The sequence below is a fragment of the Schistocerca piceifrons genome, chromosome 9, assembly GCF_021461385.2.
Source record: "Schistocerca piceifrons isolate TAMUIC-IGC-003096 chromosome 9, iqSchPice1.1, whole genome shotgun sequence".
Classification (NCBI taxonomy): Eukaryota; Metazoa; Arthropoda; class Insecta; order Orthoptera; family Acrididae; genus Schistocerca; species Schistocerca piceifrons.
Window position 1 is genome coordinate 23,153,995 of NC_060146.1, and position 22,954 is coordinate 23,176,948.

The 22,954-nt window shown below is 44.0% G+C and overlaps 2 non-coding genes across 2 annotated transcripts; both read right to left on the minus strand.

Moving 5' to 3' along the window:
* Positions 1-7,335: 7,335 nt before the first annotated feature.
* Trnan-guu lies at positions 7,336-7,409 on the minus strand. Its single transcript has one exon. It is a non-coding gene; the product is annotated as a tRNA-Asn (tRNA).
* A 331-nt stretch (positions 7,410-7,740) lies between these two features.
* On the minus strand, positions 7,741-7,812 carry Trnat-cgu. Its single transcript has one exon. It is a non-coding gene; the product is annotated as a tRNA-Thr (tRNA).
* Positions 7,813-22,954: the final 15,142 nt, after the last annotated feature.

Here is a 22,954-nt window from a genome sequence, read left to right on the forward strand (position 1 = left end):
GCGTGACGTAGGAAGTAATTGTTTGCGGTCAACGACTGTCTTGTGCGGCGCACAGACTTGATTGTTGCTTTGAGTATGTGCCGCCGCCAAAACACAGCGCGGTATCCTTGTATTTCCGCATGTTTACGTATAACTGCTGGTTTCTCGAAAGTATGTCATTCCACAAAAATTTTAACGTTCGATATATGATGTATTCCCTTAGAGCGCCGAGATTTAAGAGTTTCTACTTCGACAGTGTTATCATGAATAATTTTGCGAAGCCTATATGGACCGTTATAAAGCAGAAAAAATTTGCGACACAAGCCCTTTCCTTTGTGAGACAAACGATGAAACTTAATTAACACCTTTTGACCAACTGACAAGGTTTTTAAACGACCAGGACGCTTAGCTGATTTCTCTCTTCTAGCAGCCGCAGACGCAATATTTTGTGGAGCCAGGTTGACAACGTCAGAATGCCGCAGTTTCCGTGAAGGCGGAAAAAGAGCAATTTCAGAAATGCGATTTGTCGGTACTTTATTTTTTAATATTAATATAGGTGGTAAAGAAGTTGAGTCATTAGGAAGTTCATTCAGAATGTTTTGAAAAATATGAAGATACTGATCCCACGTTCTGTGATTCTGATGACAATAAAGACGACACAATTTATTGATTTCCTTCATCCATCTCTCTGAAGCGTTAGATTGAGGGTGAAAAAGTGAAATGAAAATTGGTTTAATCTTACGACGCCATAGAGTACGAAGCCAAATTTTAGAGCGAAACTGTGATCCATTATCTGATATAACCTTATCAACATGACCCACTTCTTTAAGAAAATGTTTGATGAAAGCGTTGGCTACTGAACGAGCTGTTGCTTTGCGTAAAGGTGTAAGACACACATATTTTGATGTCAATTCCACTGCTACCAAAATGTACGCAAAACCATTAGTAGAACGAACCACTGGACCGAACAAATCGACTGCAGCCATGTCCTTTAATCTCGCTGGAATGATAGGAAACAACGGTGCTCTGTGAGAAATAGTTGGCGGCTTAGCCTTTTGACATAATTTGCATTTGGCAAGAACAAATCGAATGCGATTTTCCATATTACTGAAGTAACAATTTTCTCGTAATTTATGAAAGCATTCTCTGGGACCAAAGTGTGCATAACTGAAATGTGTGTACCAAATCAATTTATGGACCCACTCATCAGGAATACAAACTAACCAAACAGAGTTGTCGACCGATTTTCGTTTAAAAAGAACTTTCCAGATAGATCGCAAAAACGAGGTGTGGCCAAATCGTTCAATCTAACAAAGCATCTAAGAAAATTACAGACACCAAGAAAACTACGAACATCACGTTTTGTGGTGGGAACAGCATAATTACGAATAGCGTCTAATTTCTGTGGCTCAGGAAGAATACCTTCTGTAGAAATAATATGACCAAGAAATTTCACCTGAGAACGACCAAATTCAGATTTTTCCACGTTCACTGTAATGCCAACTCTTGCAAAAATACGTAATAATGAATCCAAAATTTTGTTGTGCTCACTCCAAGAATGTTTAGCAATAAGAATATCGGCAACATATGAAGTAATATTGTCACGAAGATAAACGGGTAAAATTTCGTTTAAACTACGAATGAATGCTGCAGAAGATATAGTAAGTCCAAACGGTAATTTCCGAAATCACTTTTGGGTAAAATAGTCATATCCAGTTATTCTTTACCTACTGTCTAGATAGATTGATAGTCGAAGAGTTGTTTTGACAGATGCAAAGAATAGTAAAAGAGTAGGCAGCGGTGCAGAAAACGAAAAGGGAAATAGCACCACTACAGCTCGGGGCCCTATGCACGCTACGGCACATATTCACTTAGTGTAGTGAATCCCCTGAGGACATTAATTATTTGCGTCATTTCGCGGATCAATTTCTACGATTTGCACGTGTCTTTCTGAAGTTCTGTCACGTGGAGGATGCCAATTAGGTCCCTCCTGTCTGTTAGATGTAAATTCTTGGTTGTGTCTGTTATTAAAATTTCTATTTTCCTGTCTGTCTGCATGACTGCTTCTTGTGTAATTTCGACTGTCACTTCTGAAATTACTGTTAGACCTACTACCCTGGTTATTTCTGTAGTAAGAATTTCTATTACTGTATGAATAATTTCTGTCTTGATGATACCAATTACTGTTTCCGTATGATTGATCATTCCGGTACGAATTTCCGTTATTATACTTCTCTGTGTAATTTCTGTTAGAACGTCTGTTATTGTCATAAGGCTGGTATCTATTGTCCTGTCTGTTACGTCTATCGTTCTCAAAATTACCCATACAACGCCCGTTCCGATCACTATCCCTTTTCTCTGAAAATCTATTGTAATTACTGTTACTGAAAAAATTACATGAAGTCCCGTCGTCGTTGTCATACTCAAGTTCTTGTAGCAAAGTCTTAAAAGTCTCAATGTCGTCTTTACATTTTCCGGCTAAAGCAATTTGTCTTATTGATTGTGGCAGCTTAGTTAAACAAATGCGAATTAATTCAGTCGGGCTATAAGGGTTGGACAGGAACTGATTCTTTCGAATCATGTCTTCAAAGTATTCTGCTGGCGTGCGGAACTCAGACTGTTTAAAATGACGCTGCATAATAAGACTGTGTTTGACTCTCTCTTGCGTGTTTTCGGACCAATATGCCGATAGAAATGCATGATAAAAATCATTTAGATTATTACAATCTCTAATAAGTGCGCGCATGCGCGTCGCCGGTTCGTTTTCTAAATATCCACACATAAATTCCAGTTTATGACTTAGTGGTCAATTTGGTGGAAGTGCGTACATAAATTGATCTAACCATGAACATGAATGTATGTCATTCTTAGAATTACGAAAGATCTTAAATTTCCGAACAGTTAAGAAGTGTTTATAGTCAAAGTTTTCTCCTCGTGGCGACAAAGACCTACCGCGTCTGTCCCTGTCCGAATGTCGATTATTGTCAAGTTCGCGCGCCTGGCGCTCTCTTGTTGCATCCCTTAAATGAAACAAATTATTTTCTTCAAAAGCCCCGCTATCGGTGATTCTAAATTTCTTCTACTGTCTTTTCCTACGATTTCGCCTTCAATTTGTTTGACTTGCTTTCGTAATGCCTCAAATTCCCTTTTAACGCGTTAATTAAATTTTCCCTGATTTTCAACATGTTTATTTATATTCTGGTACTCCTCTGTTTCTGCAAATGGCAATGGTGCTGTATCATCTGAATCTCTGTCCCCATTTAAACTAAGACTTGTCAATTTGTCTGAAATCTTCTCAACTCTTTCCGATAAATCACCTATTTGTTCTTTCTGTTTATTTACGTCTTCCGTAAGTGTCGCGACTCGGGTTTCAGTATTAACACATTTGGTAGTTAACTGTTCATATTGTTGTGTTAGGTTATTTATCCTGTCATTTGGTACGGATTCCTCGATTCTCTCAAATATTTCTTCCTTATCGTGTGCACGTTGTAAATTTAACTCCGAAAATTTTTGTACTATCACGTGATCTCTTTCTTCCTGTTCTCTATCCTTTTCCTTTTGTCTAATCTCTACTGCAATTAATCTATTATTGTGAGAATTCAAAATCGGTTGTACTTCTTCTCTGATTTCTTTCTTTAATTCATCTTTCATATTTTTGAAACATGTCCCTATTCGTGAATCTAACCGTGTTTCCATTGTTTCCATCTCAGCTTTAATTGTTCCTATCTCTGTTTTTAATTCAGATCCTAACTGTGATCCAAGTGAGTCTAACCGTATTTCCATTGTTCCCATATCAGTTTCTAAACGTGTTGCCAAAGTTCGCATCTCTGTTTTAATTGTACCTATTTGTGATTCCAGTGAGTCTAACCGTGTTTCCATTGTTCCCATACCAGTTTTAATTTCAGATCGAAAATTTAATATTGCATTCATCAACTGCTCCATATTAACTTGTTCGAAATTCTTTTCGCCCCTAACATTTCCCGCAAAACCAGTTTCCTTCGTCATAGCTGTAAAGCTATCTGTGTTAGATACTATTCCAGAATCTTCTATCGTTAATCTCGTATTCTGTGAATTTTCTGATTGAGAAAAATTTTGAAATGGTTCCGGACTATCTTCCAGACTTATTAAATTGTTTTCAACTTCATTATTCATCATCCTGTTCTCCTGTGTTGGCGAGTTCGCCATGTTAACAATTTCGTCATTCTCACTATTCATCATTTTTGCCTTTTTCATCGATCGCGTAATCATTTACAAAACATACAAAACTCATCACTGTACGAAAATTACACACAATGACTCTTTATCTCCAACAATACCATTCACACGAAATGTTTCCCTCAAACACGATTAACGAACAATTGAAATAATTGCACTAAATTGTCAAACCCGTAGACAAGACAACAAAAATTAAATTATGCAAAAAAAATACCATTAGAAGAAAGACAATTACCAAATCTACACATGCAATATAGACTACAATTACTAAACTACAAATTACTACAACAATACTACTGTCTGCTATTTTTACAATCAGAAGATTTCCAAGGGACGATCCGAAGCAGCGGTCGCCACGTGCATGGGGGCTTAATTATATAGACATGAAATGCAAATACTTCTAATTTTTTTTTTAGTAGTTGTCTGTCAGGTTACGCTGTCTCGTAAACGGTTGGCCCTGACTAGCTTTAGTACGCAATCTGACTGCATAGAACAACAACAAGGAATGAAAGAAAATTTCCGTTAATACAATTAATTAATTAAGTCCGCAGCAACTATAAAACCTACGAAACCAAAACACAAGTGTCATTGTTCTGTGTGTGGAAGTGTGATTCAACGTACGCATCTGGCACGGTTCTTCGTCAATAAGACAAGAAATTTTAAATACCACTTATACTGAAGTAATTAAAAAATATAAATACTATAATTGCGTAAGGAAACCAGAATTACACTCTAATACAAGAACACAAGCCAGATGCTTTGTTGACTGAACCTGTAATGACACATTATTTAAGACATTGACATAATAAAAGAAAAAAAAGGAATTTCTTTTACCTTCATATATATTGACGAAAAGCACTCTGATCATTACAATATCTCCATTCTAACAACATCTGCTGTCTAGCCCATCAAACAACTGCATAAAACATGGAACAAGCACTCCCTACTACAACATCTCAACACCGACTGACTACTACCACATCTCGATAAGCACTCTCCACCACGACTTCTCGACAAGAACTTTTCACTACGACATCTCAGCAAGCACTGCCTACTACCACATCTCGACCAGAACTGCCAGTGGAGGCGGCTGAATAATACTCGTTGGCGCAATCTCTGGCGCTGTGGCTCAGTGTAGCCACCTTTCACTGGGAGATGAAGAAGCTTGCACAGGATACGGTAGCATGGAGAGCTGCATCAATCCAGTCTCAGGACTGAAGACCACAACAACAACAACAACACAAAGAATTGTAGAAGAAAAATAATATGGTGCACAACTTTCTGGGTAACCCTCGTACCTCCCTCGGCACCTACAAAAAATTTTCCCAATAAATTTAGCTTGCGAACAAATTCACGTTTATTTATGCTGGGAGTAAAGGAGACAATGACAGCGGGAAGGAGATGGGAAAGTAATAAAAGAGCGAAGGAGACAATGGCAGTGCGAGAGAGCGAGAGGGATACAAGTGGCAGTGGAACATGGTTGACAGTGTCAGAACAGTGCGAGGAGGTGAGGGAGGGGGACAGTGCCCATGGGAGGGGAATGGAGAGAGGGAGAAAGTGGAAGTGGGTGAGAGGCACTGGCAATGAGAAACAGTGTATGACGGTCACAACGAGGGAGAGAGAGAGAGAGAGAGAGAGAGAGAGAGAGTGAGAGCAGCATTGAGAGGGGGCAGCAGTAAGAGGAAGGACGGGATGGTAGCAGTAAGGACGGGCAAGGGGGGGGGGGGGGGGGATAGGAGCCTGTAGTCGCTGGACACAGTGGTGGGACTGTGGGTGTACCACAGGAGACAATGACGAGGCCGCACAAGGGGAAACCACATTGAGTTGGGCTGAGCGGCCTGCTGCAGACCGACACTTGAGACACCAAATACAGATCGACATCGAGAGAGAGGCCGTGTCATAAGGCACTCGCGGTGTATACGCTGAAATTAAATGTAAATAATACGTCTTTTGTAGTTTTTTAACGTATATAGACTTTTATTTACAAAATAACAATTTCGTTTTACAAGTACAGTTCACATTTTACTTGTAAAGACGAGACAATCCATTCTTTGCTTTTATTTTTCTGTTACTGTACTGTCCAGGTAATTATTTCATTTGGTGCTTCTTTTTTATAATATTTTTCGAGGGTCTGTCAGTCAGAGTTTGTTAGTTGTTTCTTGCACCGTTTATTGTTGTAGTTTAGCAGTTTAGCTTTTCTGAGTGTTTGTACGCTACATTTGTACGTACGGCAGAGTGAATTTGGAATAAGCATTGATTGTACGATCTAGTTATTTACAGAGAATAATTAGTATAAAAAAGTTATTTTATGGAATTTTACTTATTACTAGTTATGGTATTATTATTGTTATTATTTTTGTAGATATTTTGAGTTGTGGATGTGCTCTATTCATTTTAATATAATGTTGAGTTATTAGTATCTTCTTATTAAATCTTGTGTTAGAAAGCAAGGGGGAGGCATTTTACGTTGGGTCTTGAAAACGGGACCTTAGTGGGACATGCACTAGGCATGAAGTCAGTTTGACGGAAATTTTAACTAGTGTATCAGTTGTCAGCTGTTGTTTGATGAGTAAAGTGGTATCCAAAGGGGAAACACTCATGAAAAAAATATCTTAACATATTAAACAATCCATGACAAAAGAAAAAGGACATTACTATTTTAGCGAATTATTAAACCTATTTTTTCCGATTGAGCAAAGAGCAATACACTAGGAAGCATTATATGGTGCAATTTTAGAGCTAGTTTATTATAGGTGGTGCGTGAGAGTAAGGAAGACTGAAAGGAGGAAACTATTCATGGTGGAAAGACACACATATATAAGCATGTGAATCACTAGTTTGTTGTACTGATAGACCTGTAATAGTTTTGCGGTACTCACTGTTACGCACACCTCTCGATTGCACACGATGGAGGGTAGAAAACAAAAAAAGGCGTGGCTCTACTGCAGTGTCACACATGGCAAATAAATAGGAACACAGTAGAACGTCTGTGTAGGGCCACGTTGTTACCTACACTGTCACTTGGCTGGATGTGTATAAGGCTCTGTGGCATCATTCAAACACAGCCAAATTGTCACACTAGCTGTGTATCTCTAACAAAGGCGACGTATGTCCTCACCTCGGTGGCGATTAAAACGATTTCGCCCCCGGGTGGGCTCGAACCACCAACCTTCCGGTTAACAGCCGAACGCGCTAACCGATTGCGCCACAGACGCATTTAATTTTGCTTTCTTCTGCTCTGTTGATCAATGCAAGACGTATACCTTCTGCAGGCATCTCGCAGAACGGTAGCATCTGCTTACGCCTCTTCACGTGGATAACGTGCATGTACATTGTAGCGAGGCTTATAAACGAATGACATCGTCAAGCATGACATTATACTACAAAACGCATACAAAACAGTGTTCCGCCTACACATTCAGTAAACCTCTGAAGCAAGTAGAATATCCTATAAGGTTGTAGAACTTCCATTTCATTCAGTGTCTGCCATGTGCTGGATGCTGCTCGAGATAGCTCTGCTCTCAGCAGGAAAGTTAAAAAAATGAATGCCTTCTGTGAGGATCGAACTCACGACCCCTGGTTTACGAGACCAGTGCTCTACCACTGAGCTAAGGAGGCGGCAGCTTCGCGTTTGTGGGAGTGGATGGACCAGTGAGTGTGAGTGAGTTGCAGGATATGGGAGTGAGAACTGAGTTGCATGTTAGAAAGAGCGCGAGTATGTCCGCATGCTTGAGGGCAGGTTGTATCCCAATTTTAAGACAGTCTTTTAAAAAAGAAGCATAGCCTTTTTTGTGCTCTGATAGCAGCATTTTTCTGATATATATATATAATGTGGTGTCACCGCCAGACATCACACTTGCTAGGTGGAAGCCTTTAAATCGGCCACTGTCCGCTAGTATACGTCGGACCCGCGTGTCGCCACTATCCACTATCAGTGATTGCAGACCGAGCGCCGCCACACGGCAGGTCTAGAGAGACTTCCTAGCACTCACCCCAGTTGTACAGCCGACTTTGCTAGCGATGGTTCACTGACAAAATACGCTCTCATTTGCCGAGACGATAGTTTAACATAGCCTTCAGCTACGTCATTTGCTACGACCTAGCAAGGCGCCATTATCAGTTACTATTGATCTTGTGAATCATGTACCGTCAGACCGACGTTCACCATTAACGGATTAAAGTTAAGTATTCCACCAGCTACGTCCTTTTTTCTAAATTCTAATTTCCTTGTCCTGTTCCAGACCTCACGCCAGCCTGCGTGAGCTAAAACGCGTGCCTTTCGGCCTCCTCCTAGTAACACGGTGTTGGCTCTCCTGCCAACCAAAACATATATATATTATTGGTGTTTTGCTCTTAAAGAGCGCATTTGGACTAAACTACATGGCCAGTTCCTTTTGCTGCCTTCCTTGCTGCCCAAACTTCCCTCATTCGCTCGCTGTGTTTCTGCTTCCGATCCTCTGTCCATGCTTCTTGTGAGCTTCGTGTCTTCGTGTCTTGATTGCCTTTTTGGTTGCCCATATTTCTTTCATCTTCCGGCTGTGATCTTGCTGGCGCTCTTCGGTCCATTTTACTCCTGTTCGTTTGTCACATTGTATCTCATGTAGTTTACTTTTCTTAATGATGTTTCCGAATTTTATTCTGTCGTTTATTGTGTCTGCTGTTATGTTGAGTTGGTTCAGGTCGTTTTCTACCTCTGCCACCCATTTGTTGTTTCTAGTGGTTACCCAGTCAAAGATATGTTTGGTCAGCCTGTGTGATGGCATTCTGTATAGGTGTCCATAGAACTGTAGTCTGCGTTTTCTAATCTTTTCTGTGATTGTCTCCGTATGTTTGTATAGTTCCTCTGTAGGTTTCTTGATCCATATTCCATTGTTGTTAGTTGCGCCAAATATTTTCATAAGTATTTTCCGTTCTACTTTTTCTAGTTGTGAGACACATGTATGCCCTAGGATTAGTGTGGTCTCTGCTGCATACAGTGCCTCGGGGAGCACCACCGTGTCGTAGTGGCGTAATTTGGCTTTTTGTGACATAGACTTCTTGTTGTAATGATTCCACACTACTTTGTATGCCTTGTCCAGTTTAGTTTTTCTTTCTTCGTTTGAGTCTCTGTTATGTCCACTCATTTGTAGTGTTTCACCGAGGTATTTGAAGTTTGCCGTTTTGTAAATCGTGCCATACATTGTGTTCAGAGATAAGAGTTTCTTTGTGCTCATAAACTGTGTCTTTTCGTAAGAGATCTGTAGTCCAGTTTTGGAAGCGATTTCGTGCAGTTTTTCAATAGCGTCTTTTGTTTCCTTTATACCTTTCGTGACAATCGCCAAATCGTCTGCAAAAGCCAGGCATTTAATTTGTAGGTTTCCTCAGGTTATCCCCTGTTTTGATGTTCTTTTATTGCCTTATCTAACACCAGATTGAAAAGGAGAGGTGAGAGGCCATCGCCTTGTCGGACACCTGTGCGAATTTCAAAGGGCTCTGATAGTTCCCCGCAGAACTTTACTTTGGAGGTCGTGTTGGTTAAAGTTTGCTCTATGATAGACCGTGTTTTGTTGTCTACTTTGTATTCTGCTAGAATTTTGAAGAGAGGTTTCCGGTCGATAGAGTCGTACGCCTTTTTGAAGTCGCAAAGGTAATGATCAGGTTCTGTTTGTGTTGTAAAATCATTTTCAGGTTCCGAATTTGTTCCGCACAAGACCGCCCTTTACGGAAGCCTGCTTGATATTCCCCAGTCAAGTGGTCGGTGTGGCATTCTGGTCTGTTTAGTAAAGCTTTAGAGAGGATCTTGTATGTGACCGGTAGTGGGGATATTCCTCTGTAGGTGCTCGGCTCAGTCTTGTCACCTTTTTTGTGTAGTGGGTGTATCAGGGCAGTTTTCCAGTCGTCAGGAATTTTGATGGTCTTCCAGATGTCTTCCAAGATCCTGTGGATGTCTTTGTTGAGTTCTGGGTCTTATAACTTCCAGATTTCCACGATGATGCCGTCTTCTCCTGGTGCTCTACGATTCTTGAGTGGCTTGATTATTTCTTTAACTTCTTCTAGAGTTGGAGGTTCACTATCTGGATTTTACGTGCTCCTTTCTGTCATTTCTTCCATAGGGGGGTCAGAGTTGAGCAGTTTTTCAAATTACTTTTCCAGAATGTCACAATTGTTTTTGGTATTGGTTTCTAGGGTTCCATCCGGTCTTCTGAAGCACCAGTTGGGTGGTTGATACCCAGTCATATTTTCTCTGAACGTTCTGTAGAAGTTTCTTGTATTATTCTTCATGAAGTCCGATTCGATCTCCGTCAGTCGCCGTTTATCATACTGTCGTTTTTCACTGCGAATGATTTTGCTTGATTGCTTCTGTGTTTTCAAGAAGTTCGTCCAGTTCTCTTGGGATTTGTGGCTACTACATTTTTTCCATGCACTGATTCGTTGGTCAATAGCTTGGTCACATGTGTGCTTCCACCAACGGTGTTTCCTTGTGTGTGGTACTTGTGGTAGTTTCATAGCCTCTCCGATTCTTCGTGAAAGTTGTGTCCAGTCTGTCGTTTCCTCCATTTTAATTTTGTCTAATATTTGTGTCTGGTTTACAGTAAGGTATTCTGGATCTGGTCTAACAATTTTGTTCTTCTGGAGCTTTTTCTTGGGCAAAAGACGAATCCTGATCTGTAGTAGGAGGTGGTTTGAGTCTAAGTAGCCTTTACGTGTGTCTGTGTTCAAAATTTCTTTTTGTGAGTCTTTCTGGACTATCACGTGGTCGATTTGTAGTTATTGCTTTCCGCTGAGGAATTTCCATGTGGTAAGTTTCCGTGCTGGTTTCTTGAATTTTGTTGACATAATGGCGAGGTCGTGGCCTTTGCAAAAGCCTATCAGGTGTTTTCCGTTTTTGTTGGTGTCCTTGTGTGGAGTATGTTTTCCTGTGGTATGTCTGTGTATCTTTTCTTTTCCGAGTTTAGCGTTGAAGTCTCCCAGTATTATTTTGACTCTGTGTACAGGAGTTTTTCTGATAGTTTCTTCCATTGTCGTCCAGAAGTCATCAATTTCGTCCGGGTTTTACCTGTTGTAGTCATTAGTCGGTGCATGTGCGTTGATTATTGTGTAGGATTTATTGGCTGATTTCACTGTGATTGTGCTGATTCTTTCGTTTGGTGACGAAAAGTCGAATATGCTGTCCGTGATGGACCTGTGTACTGCAAATCCTGTGCCAAAAAGCCTTAGGTTTTTCAGTTGTCTCGATGGTTTTGCTTTGTATATTCTGAAATTCTCCGTGTTGATGTGGTCTTCATCTGTGAATCGTGTTTCTTGCAGTGCATATAGTTTGATTTGAAATTTTTCGAGAGTGTCTGTCAGTTGTTTCATCTTTCCTGTCTTCATCAGTGTGTTCACTTTGAGTGTGCCGATGTAGTGTTTGCGTTTGGTCTTGAGGGAGTTTGAGAAGCTCCGATTCTTCTCATGATGTCCGTGAGCCCCCGGAATCCGATGCTCACGACGATCCCAGTCTATTGACTGGGGCCCGGGGTAATGAGATTTTCCTCGTCGTACCATCATGATGTTTAGTAGTTGGATGTATGGCATGCTGCCGAGTACAGCCTGACTTTCCAGATCAGGAGGTTGGTTGAGGCCGGCACTGACACGTGGAGCAGACGCCTTTTGTAGCCGCCCACTGTGGGAACACACGCCGAGTATTTCATTTCATCGGTACCACCTAGGAGGTGCATTCAAGTTCTAAGGCCTCCGATTTTTTTTTCTAATTAACTACTCACCCGAAATCGATGAAACTGGCGTTACTTCTCGACGTAATCGCCCTGCAGACCTACACATTTTTCACAACGCTGACGCCGTGAGTCCATGGCAGCGGCGAAGGCTTCTTTAGGAGTCTGTTTTGACCACTTGAAAATCGCTGAGGCAATAGCATCACGGCTGGTGAATGTGCGGCCACGGAGTGTGTCTTTCATTGTTGGAAAAAGCCAAAAGTCACTAGGAGCCAGGTCAGGTGAGTAGGGAGCATGAGGAATCACTTCAAAGTTGTTATCACGAAGAAACTGTTGCGTAACGTTAGCTCGATGTGCGAGTGCGTTGTCTTGGTGAAACAGCACACGCGCAGCCCTTCCCGGACGTTTTTGTTGCAGTGCAGGAAGGAATTTGTTCTTCAAAACATTTCCGTAGGATGCACCTGTTATTGCAGTGCCCTTTGGAACGCAATGGGTAAGGATTACGCCCTCGCTGTCCCAGAACATGGACACCATAATTTTTTGAGCACTGGCGGTTACCTGAAATTTTTTTGGTGGCGGTGAATCTGTGTGCTTCCATTGAGCTGACTGGCGCTTTGTTTCTGGATTGAAAAATGGCATCCACATCTCATCCATTGTCACAACCGACGAAAATAAAGTCCCACTCATGCTGTCGTTGCGCGTCAGCATTGCTTGGCAACATGCCACACGGGCAGCTATGTGGTCGTCTGTCAGCATTCGTGGCACCCACCTGGATGCCACTTTTCGCATTTTCAGGTCGTCATGCAGGATTGTGTGCACAGAACCCACAGAAATGCCAACTCTGGAGGCGATCTGTTCAACAGTCATTCGGCGATCCCCCAAAACAATTCTCTCCACTTTATCGATCGTGTCGTCAGACCGGCTTGCGTGAGCCCGAGGTTGTTTCGGTTTGTTGTCACACGATGTTCTGCCTTCATTAAACTGTCGCCCCCACGAATGCACTTCTGACACAACCATAACTCCATCACCACATGTCTCCTTCAACTGTCGATGAATTTCAATTGGTTTCACACCACGCAAATTCAGAAAACGAATGATTGCACGCTGTTCAAGTAAGGAAAACGTCGCCATTTTAAGTATTTAAAACAGTTCTCATTCTCGCTGCTGGCGGTAAAATTCCATCTGCCGTACGGTGCTGCCATCTCTGGGACGTATTGACAATGAACGCGGCCTCATTTTAAAACAATGCGCATGTTTCTATCTCTTTCCAGTCCGGAGAAAAAAAATCGGAGGCCTTAGAACTTGAATGCACCTCGTATATCTAGGAAGCATTCCCCTATCCGCCATCTGGAGAGGTGCTCGGGTGCGGGTCTACTATATATACACTCCTGGAAATGGAAAAAAGAACACATTGACACCGGTGTGTCAGACCCACCATACTTGCTCCGGACACTGCGAGAGGGCTGTACAAGCAATGATCACACGCACGGCACCTCGGACACACCAGGAACCGCGGTGTTGGCCGTCGAATGGCGCTAGCTGCGCAGCATTTGTGCACCGCCGCCGTCAGTGTCAGCCAGTTTGCCGTGGCATACGGAGCTCCATCGCAGTCTTTAACACTGGTAGCATGCCGCGACAGCGTGGACGTGAACCGTATGTGCAGTTGACGGACTTTGAGCGAGGGCGTATAGTGGACATACAGGAGGCCGGGTGGACGTACCGCCGAATTGCTCAACACGTGGGGCGTGAGGTCTCCACAGTACATCGATGTTGTCGCCAGTGGTCGGCGGAAGGTGCACGTGCCCGTCGACCTGGGACCGGACCGCAGCGACGCACGGATGCACGCCAAGACCGCAGTATCCTACGCAGTGCCGTAGGGGACCGCACCGCCACTTCCCAGCAAATTAGGGACACTGTTGCTCCTGGGGTATCGGCGAGGACCATTCGCAACTGTCTCCATGAAGCTGGGCTACGGTCCCGCACACCGTTAGGCCGTCTTCCGCTCACGCCCCAACATCGTGCAGCCCGCCTCCAGTGGTGTCGCGACAGGCGTGAATGGAGGGACGAATGGAGACGTGTCGTCTTCAGCGATGAGAGTCGCTTCTGCCTTGGTGCCAACGATGGTCGTATGCGTGTTTGGCGCCGTGCAGGTGAGCGCCACAATCAGGACTGCATACGACCGAGGCACACAGGGCCAACACCCGGCATCATGGTGTGGGGAGCGATCTCCTACACTGGCCGTACACCACTGGTGATCGTCGAGGAGACACTGAATAGTGCACGGTACATCCAAACCGTCATCGAACCCATCGTTCTACCATTCCTAGACCAACAGGACAATGCACGTCCGCATGTATCCCGTGCCACCCAACGTGCTCTAGAAGGTGTAAGTCAACTACCCTGGCCAGCAAGATCTCCGGATCTGTCCCCCATTGAGCATGTTTGGGACTGGATGAAGCGTCGTCTCACGCGGTCTGCATGTCCAGCACGAACGCTGGTCCAACTGAGGCGCCAGGTAGAAATGGCATGGCAAGCCGTTCCACAGGACTACATCCAGCATCTCTACGATCGTCTCCATGGGAGAATAGCAGCCTGCATTGCTGCGAAAGGTGGATATACACTGTGCTAGTGCCGACATTGTGCATGCTCTGTTGCCTGTGTCTATGTGCCTGTGGTTCTGTCAGTGTGATCATGTGATGTATCTGACCCCAGGAATGTGTCAATAAAGTTTCCCCTTCCTGGGACAATGAATTCACGGTGTTCTTATTTCAATTTCCAGGAGTGTATATATATATATATATATATATATATGAGGTATTTATTTCTTTTACTTATCAATACTCCGAAAAAAATAAGGAAATTGGTTGTACTGCCAAACTACAAAACAACTATAAAATCTCTTGTAGACTGAGTCTACAAATAATACAACTGTTGGTACTACAGATAATGTCCTGCTTATGTTAATTTATGAGGGTGCATCTAAACAATATAGGGTTATTGCCGCTTCTGAATCCGCCCTCAGCCGTTGTGTGCTGGATTCCTCGGTCTTAGGGCAGCAAGGCAACGGCGTTTCCACAGCAACGAGCGCGACTCCGTGAGCCACTGTAACGTCTAAGAATTCACGCTTCCGTGACCGCGTGAAGCGACGCATTTTACATTCTTCTGAAACCGTTCCGATCGGTGGTGGTCGGCCTCAGTTGCCTCGCCTCCGTCTACAGAGTACGTTGTGCGGCCGGGACGGCAGCATGCTGACGTGTGGTCGAGTGGCTCGCGGACTCTTCCCCGGTATTCCTGGATACCGCGACTGCAGCATCGCCCGAGATGCGCCAGGTCGACTCACTCCTCAGAGCTGTTCTCGGATCCAGAGATGTTAATAGCTGCAGTCACGGGCACTCGCTGCACTGACCAGTGGTCCGGAATTCCAACTCGCCCTGCACTTCCTTGCTTGTGGACCACCCTTCGTGTTGTTTTGATGCTAACAGGATTTACGAGTGCGACATTTATTTTTCAGTGACGTTTGTAGCTGTCGTCCTCTCATTTTTCGTCACAGTCCTCTTCAGTGACCGTCTGTCGCTCAACACGCACTCCCGTCCGCGTTCTGACTTACCGGACGATATTTCTCCGCTTTCCCGATATGCAGTATCAGTCTCCGATGCGATGCCTCTTCAAACACCAAGCCGGCCGAAGTGGCCGTGCGGTTAAAGGCGCTGCAGTCTGGAACCGCGTGACCGCTACGGTGGCAGGTTCGAATCCTGCCTCGGGCATGGATGTGTGTGATGTCCTTAGGTTAGTTAGGTTTAAGTAGTTCTAAGATGTAGGGGTCTGATGACCTCAGCAGTTGAGTCCCATAGTGCTCAGAGCCATTTGAACCATTGTTTTTCAAACACCAAACACTTCGGCTCACTTGGTTACGGAAACACCGGCCATACGAGCAACAACAATTTGCGCACGCTCGAATTCACTCAGCTCGAGCATAATGCATTCACAACCGCAAGGAATACTACACTGTTCTAGCCACGAGTGATCTTGCTACGCCGGCCGGTGTGGCCGAGCGGTTCGAGGCGCTACAGTCGCAGGTTCCAATCCTGACTCGGGCATGGTTGTGTGTGATGTCCTTAGGTCAGTTAGGTTTAAGTAGTTCTAAGTTGTAGGGGACCGTTGACCTCAGACGTTAAGTCCGATAGTGCACAGAGCCGTTTGATACTTGCTAAGTACTGACGACATTGCACAGATGCCGTTCCTGGTTAAATACAACTGCGCAACCTGCAAACTTGGCTAACATGTACATTAACCCTTAGCTGGGAACATGTACGATTGTATTGTATTAAACAGGGGACGTAGAAACGACGGAGGACGGAGAGGCTTCGTCCCACGGTAGCCCTCAGTGGTTCACAACAGGCCTCAGGCAGTCCACCCCACCCCACCCCACCACCGCACCGCTGTGCTGTTCGACCTCCAGCAGCAGGCAGACCCTCCCCCCCCCCCCCCCCCCCGCCATCTGTCACAAAGCGAAAAAAGTGGTACAACTAAAACATTCATACTTCTTTACGTGCTACACTAATATGTAATAAAAAATGGGGCTTCCTATTTAAAGAAACGCAGTTGATAACCGTTTAACGCAGCGCCATCTAGCGGGCCAACCATAGCGCCATCTTGTTTCCCTCTTCAAGCTAGACGAGTTTCGTTTGACGCTTATTTCGTGAGATATTTGGCCGGTTCACTATCAATGGACCACCCTGTATAAGGGAATAACACCAAAAACTTTTAAAATAGCAAATGAGCAGGGACCGAAATGTAAGCTGACAAAGACAAAAAGTTAAGTATCTGTGGAGACACAACCCAAAAGGGACCGAACCCCATTAAGTTGGTTAATAAGTTTTTTTATACGTTTCCAAAAGTAAATATTTTTTTACTTACATCTGTGTTGTTGTTCTTCCGTGGCTAATATTTGCAGTGCAGAAATGCAAACGCTTTGAAAACGAACCAGTCTGTAGCGTTCACTTCCTTAAACCCAGTGCCAGACTTCCCATGCTCATTTTTGTTCTGTCGAACTTCCCTGTAAGTATCTTTTAATTTGCCACATCCAGCTGAAGTTCTGCGGCGATGGAATCCCACGCTTCACTTTTTTTTCAAATTGTATTTTATATTGGGAGTTTTATGCATCTCACAGCGCAGGATATTGTTCACATTATTTATGAATTTAATGGCAAAGTCGTCGGTCCATTCCATTGTAAAAGAAAAACCGATGTCCGCAACACAGAAAAAGAATAACGCCAAGAGCAAGCTGTAGGAGTGCAGCGAGTCAACTGGTCGGTGCTCTGTTGCCGTCCACACCACCCGCGCGGCTCGCTGCGTGTCCCTCTGATGTACCGACAACGGCCGGAGCCAGGCAAGTCGTAAGCTGTCTCGCGGCGAGCCCTCGCAGCCCACCTCCGTCCACATTACTAGTAAGGCTCGCAAGTCTCACAAGCACACGAGCCACACGAGCAGTGTGCACGCACCTTACATCATCATCATTTAACACATTATGCCTTTCAGCGTTCAGTCTGGAGCATGGTCCCCCTTATAAAATTCCTCCATGATCCCCTATTCAGTGCTAACATTGGTGCCTCTTCTGATGTAAAGCTTTTTTTTTTTTTTGTCATCAGTCTACTGACTGGTTTGATGCGGCCCGCCACGAATTCCTTTCCTGTGCTAACCTCTTCATCTCGGAATAGCACTTGCAACCTACGTCCTCAATTATTTGCTTGACGTATTCCAGTCTCAGTCTACAGCTCCCTCTAGTACCATGGAAGTCATTCCCTCATGTCTTAGCAGATGTCCTATCATCCTGTCCCTTCTCCTTATCAGTGTTTTCCACATATTCCTTTCCTCTCCGATTCTGCGTAGAACCTCCTCATTCCTTACCTTATCAGTCCACCTAATTTTCAACATTCGTCTATAGCACCACATCTCAAATGCTTCGATTCTCTTCTGTTCCGGTTTTCCCACAGTCCATGTTTCACTACCATACAATGCTGTACTCCAGACGTACATCCTCAGAAATTTCTTCCCCAAATTAAGGCCGGTATTTGATTTTAGTAGACTTCTCTTGGCCAGAAATGCCTTTTTTGCCATAGCGAGTCTGCTTTTGATGTCCTCTTTGCTCCGTCCCTCATTGGTTATTTTACTGCCTAGGTAGCAGAATTCCTTAACTTCATTGACTTCGTGACCATCAATCCTGATGTTAAGTTTCTCGCTGTTCTCATTTCTACTACTTCCCATTACCTTCGTCTTTCTCCGATTTACTCTCAAACCATACTGTGTACTCATTAGACTGTTCATTCCGTTCAGCAGATAATTTAATTCTTCTTCACTTTCACTCAGGATAGCAATGTCATCAGCGAATCGTATCATTGATATCCTTTCACCTTGTATTTTAATTCCACTCCTGAACCTTTCTTTTATTTCCATCATTGCTTCCTCGATGTACAGATTGAAGAGTAGGGGCGAAAGGCTACATCCTTGTCTCACACCCTTCTTAATACGAGCGCTTCGTTCTTGATCGTCCACTCTTGTTATTCCCTCTTGGTTGTTGTACATATTGTATACGACCCGTCTCTCCCTATAGCTTACCCCTACTTTTTTCAGAATCTCGAACAGCTTGCACCATTTTATATTGTCGAACGCTTTTTCCAGGTCGACAAATCCTATGAAAGTGTCTTGATTACTCTTTAGCCTTGCTTCCATTATTAGCCGTAACGTCAGAATTGCCTCTCTCGTCCCTTTACTTTTCCTAAAGCCAAACTGATCGTCACCTAGCGCATTCTCAATTTTCTTTTCCATTCTTCTGTATATTATTCTTGTAAGCAGCTTCGATGCATGAGCTGTTAAGCTGATTGTGCGATAATTCTCGCACTTGTCAGCTCTTGCCGTCTTCGGAATTATGTGGATGATGCTTTTCCGAAAGTCAGATGGTATATCGCCAGACTCATATATTCTACACACCAACGTGAATAGTCGTTTTGTTGCCACTTCCCCCAATGATTTTAGAAATTCTGATGGAATGTTATCTATCCCTTCTGCCTTATTTGACCGTAAGTCCTCCAAAGCTCTTTTAAATTCCGATTCTAATACTGGATCCCCTATCTCTTCTAAATCGACTCCTCTTCCTTCTTCTATCACATCAGATAAATCTTCACCCTCATAGAGGCTTTCAATGTATTCTTTCCACCTGTCTGCTCTCTCCTCTGCATTTAACAGTGGAATTCCCGTTGCACTCTTAATGTTACCACCATTGCTTTTAATGTCACCAAAGGTTGTTTTGACTTTTCTGTATGCTGAGTCTGTCCTTCCGACAATCATATCTTTTTCGATGTCTTCACATTTTTCCTGCAGTCATTTCGTCTTAGCCTCCCTGCACTTCCTATTTATTTCATTCCTCAGCGACTTGTATTTCTGTATTCCTGATTTTCCCGGAACATGTTTGTACTTCCTCCTTTCCTCAATCCTATTACTTCAAAATCATTCTTAACCGAATCCAGGTACCTTCTCCTTGGTCTGCCCCGACTCCTCCTACCCTCTACAGCAGAACCCATGAGTCTCTTGGGTAACCTTACTTCTCCCATGCGTGTAACATGACCCCACCATCTAAGCCTGTCCGCCCTGACCGCTACATCTATAGAGTTCATTCCCAGTTTTTCTTTGATTTCCTCATTGTGGACACCCTCCTGCCATCGTTCCCATCTCCTAGTACCAGCAATTATCCTAGCTACTTTCATATCTGTAACCTCAAACTTAATGATAAAGGTAACCTGTATCCACCCAGCTTTCACTCCCATACAACAAAGTTGGTCGAAAGATTGAACGGTGCACAGATAACTTAGTCTTGGTACTGACTTCCTTCTTGCAGAAGAGAGTAGATCGTAGCTGAGCGCTCACTGCATTAGCTTTGCTACACCTCGCTTCCAGTTCTTTCACTATGTTGCCATCCTGTGAGAATATGCATCCTAAGTACTTGAAACCGTCGCCCTGTTCTAACTTTGTTCCTCCTATTTGGCACTCAATCCGTTTATATTTCTTTCCCACTGACATTACTTTCGTTTTGGAGATGCTAATCTTCATACCATAGTCCTTACATTTCTGATCTAGCTCTGAAATATTACTTTGCAAACTTTCAATAGAATCTGCCATCACAAGTAAGTCATCCGCATACGCGAGACTGCTTATTTTGTGTTCACCCATCTTAATCTCACCCAGCCAGTCTATTGTTTTCAACATATGATCCATAAATAATATGAACAACAGTGGAGACAGGTTGCAGCCTTGTCTTACCCCTGAAACTACTCTGAACCATGGACTCAATTTACCGTCAACTCTAACTGCTGCCTGACTATCTATGTAAAGACCTTTAATTGCTTGCAAAAGTTTGCCTTGTATTCCATAATCACGTAGAACAGATAATAGCTTTCTACTAAGAACCCGGTCATATGCCTTTTCTAGATCTATAAAGCATAGATACAATTCCCTGTTCCACTCGTAACACTTCTCCATTATTTGCCGTAAGCTAAAGATCTGGTCCTGACAACCTCTAAGAGGCCTAAACCCACACTGATTTTCATCCAATTTGTCCTCGACTAATACTCGCACTTTCCTTTCAACAATACCTGAGAAGATTTTACCCACAACGCTGATCAAAGAGATACCTCTGTAGTTGTTACAATCTTTTCTGTTTCCATGTTTAAAGATTGGTGTGATTACTGCTTTCGTCCAGTCTGATGGAACCTGTCCCGACTCCCACGCCATTTCAATTATCCTGTGCAACCATGTTGGCAACAGTCAGAGCAAAATGCCTCGGACGCACCTTACAAGAGACTAATTAGTTACTTGAAAAATGAACTACTAATCACATATACAATTCATCTCAGCTCTCATTCGTTCCAGAAGAATTAATTGATGATAACAGATTTTTTTTAAATACAAGGAAGACACAGACATGCAAAATTTACCTTCTCTCTGTTAGCTCCTTTCTAAAAATAAACTGTAACGGACTCAAACAATAATACTATTCCAGAATGAAATTTTCACTCTGCAGCGGAGTGTACGCCGATGTGAAACTTCCTGGCAGATTAAAACTGTGTGCCGCACCCGAGACTCGAACTCGGGATGTTATCCGCAGCCGGCCGGTGTGACCGTGCGGTTAAAGGCGCTTCAGTCTGGAACCGCGTGACCGCTACGGTCGCAGGTTCGAATCCTGCCTCGGGCATGGATGTGTGTGATGTCCTTAGGTTAGTTAGGTTTAAGTAGTTCTAAGTTCTAGGGGACTGATGACCACAGCAGTTAAGTCCCATAGTGCTCAGAGCCATTTGAACCATTTTTGTTATCCACACGGCTGTAACGGATCGTGCAGCCACGTCTCGATTCTTAAGTCAACAGATGGGGACGTTTGCAAGACAACAACCATCTGCACGAACAGTTCGACGACGTTTGCAGCAGCATGGAGTATCAGCTCGGTGACGATGGCTGCGGTTACCCTTGACGCTGCATCACAGACAGGAGCGCCTGCGATGGTGTACTCAACGACGAACGTGGGTGTACGAATGGCAAAACGTCATTTCTTCGGATGAATTCAGGTTCTGTTTACAGCATCATGATGGTCGCATCCGTGTTTGGCGACATCGCGGTGAACGCACATTCGAAGCGTTATTCGTCTACGCGATACTGGCGTATCACCCGGCGTGATGGTATGGGGTGCCATTGGCTACACGTCTCGGTCACCTCTTGTTCGCAATGACGGCACTTTGAACAGTGGACGTTAAATTCAAGCTGTGTTACGACCCGTGGCTCTACCCTTCATTCGATCCCTGCGAAACCCTACATTTCAGCAGGATATTGCACGACCGCATGTTGCAGGTCCTGTACGGGCCTTTCTGGATACAGAAAATGTTCGACTGCTGCCCTGGCCAGCACATTCTCCAGATCTCTCACCAATTGAAAACGTCTGGTCAATGGTGGCCGAGCAAATGGCTCGTCACAATACGCCAGTCACTACTCTTGATGAACTGTGGTATCGTGTTGAAGCTGCATGGGCAGCTGTACATGTACACGCCATGCAAGCTGTGTTTGACTCAATGCCCAGACGTATCAAGGCCGTTATTACGGCCAGAGGTGGTTGCTCAGGGTACTTACTTGTTTCTCAGGATCTATGCACCCAAATTGCGTGAAAATGTAATCACATGTCAGTTCTAGTATAATATATTTGTCCAATGAATACCCCTTTCTCATCTGCATTTCTTCTTGGTGTAGCAATTTTAATGGCCAGTAGTGTATTACTGCCAATTTTAATTTATAATTTTACCTGATGCGATTTATTTGGCCTGTTTTTCTCCACAATTCACGACATTTTAAGTTGTGTGCTTGCGCTTTCATTCATTAGAGCAAATGCGACAGTATACTAGGTTTAGCTTGTCCGGGTAGCCGCGTGGTCTAACACGCTGCTTCCAGAGCGGGAAGGCGTGCCGGTCCCTGGCACGAATCCGCCGGGCGGATTAGTGTCGAGGTCCGGTGTACCGGCCAGCCTGTGGATGGTTTTTAAGGCGGTTTTCCATCAGCCTCCTTGAATGCAGGCTGGTTCCCGTTATTCCGGCTCAGTTACACTATGTCAGCGATTGCTGTGCAAACACTGTCTGCTCGTAAGCATACACCATAATTGCTCTACCACGGATACGTTTGAGTTACACTAGTCAGGTTTGAGACGTTCTAGGGGAAGGGGGGGGGGGGGGGAGGGGTGGTCCACTGTGGGCCGAACCGCACAATAACCCTGCGTCCAGTGTGGGGTGGGTGGACTGCTGTGGCCTGCTGTGGGGTTGTGGACCACTGAGGGCTACACCGGGGACGAAGCCTCTCCGTCGTTTCTAGGTCCCCAGTTCGATACACACGATACACGATACGAGGTTTCGTGTTTTGGTTGGGAAGGGAGCGCTTAGGAGGTAAGCGCAATAACCAGTTTCACAGCAGAAGAGGAACGAAGCAAATAAGACGAACCGCTTATTCACAGAACGATAAAACGAAATAAATTTGTTTTAGTGTGA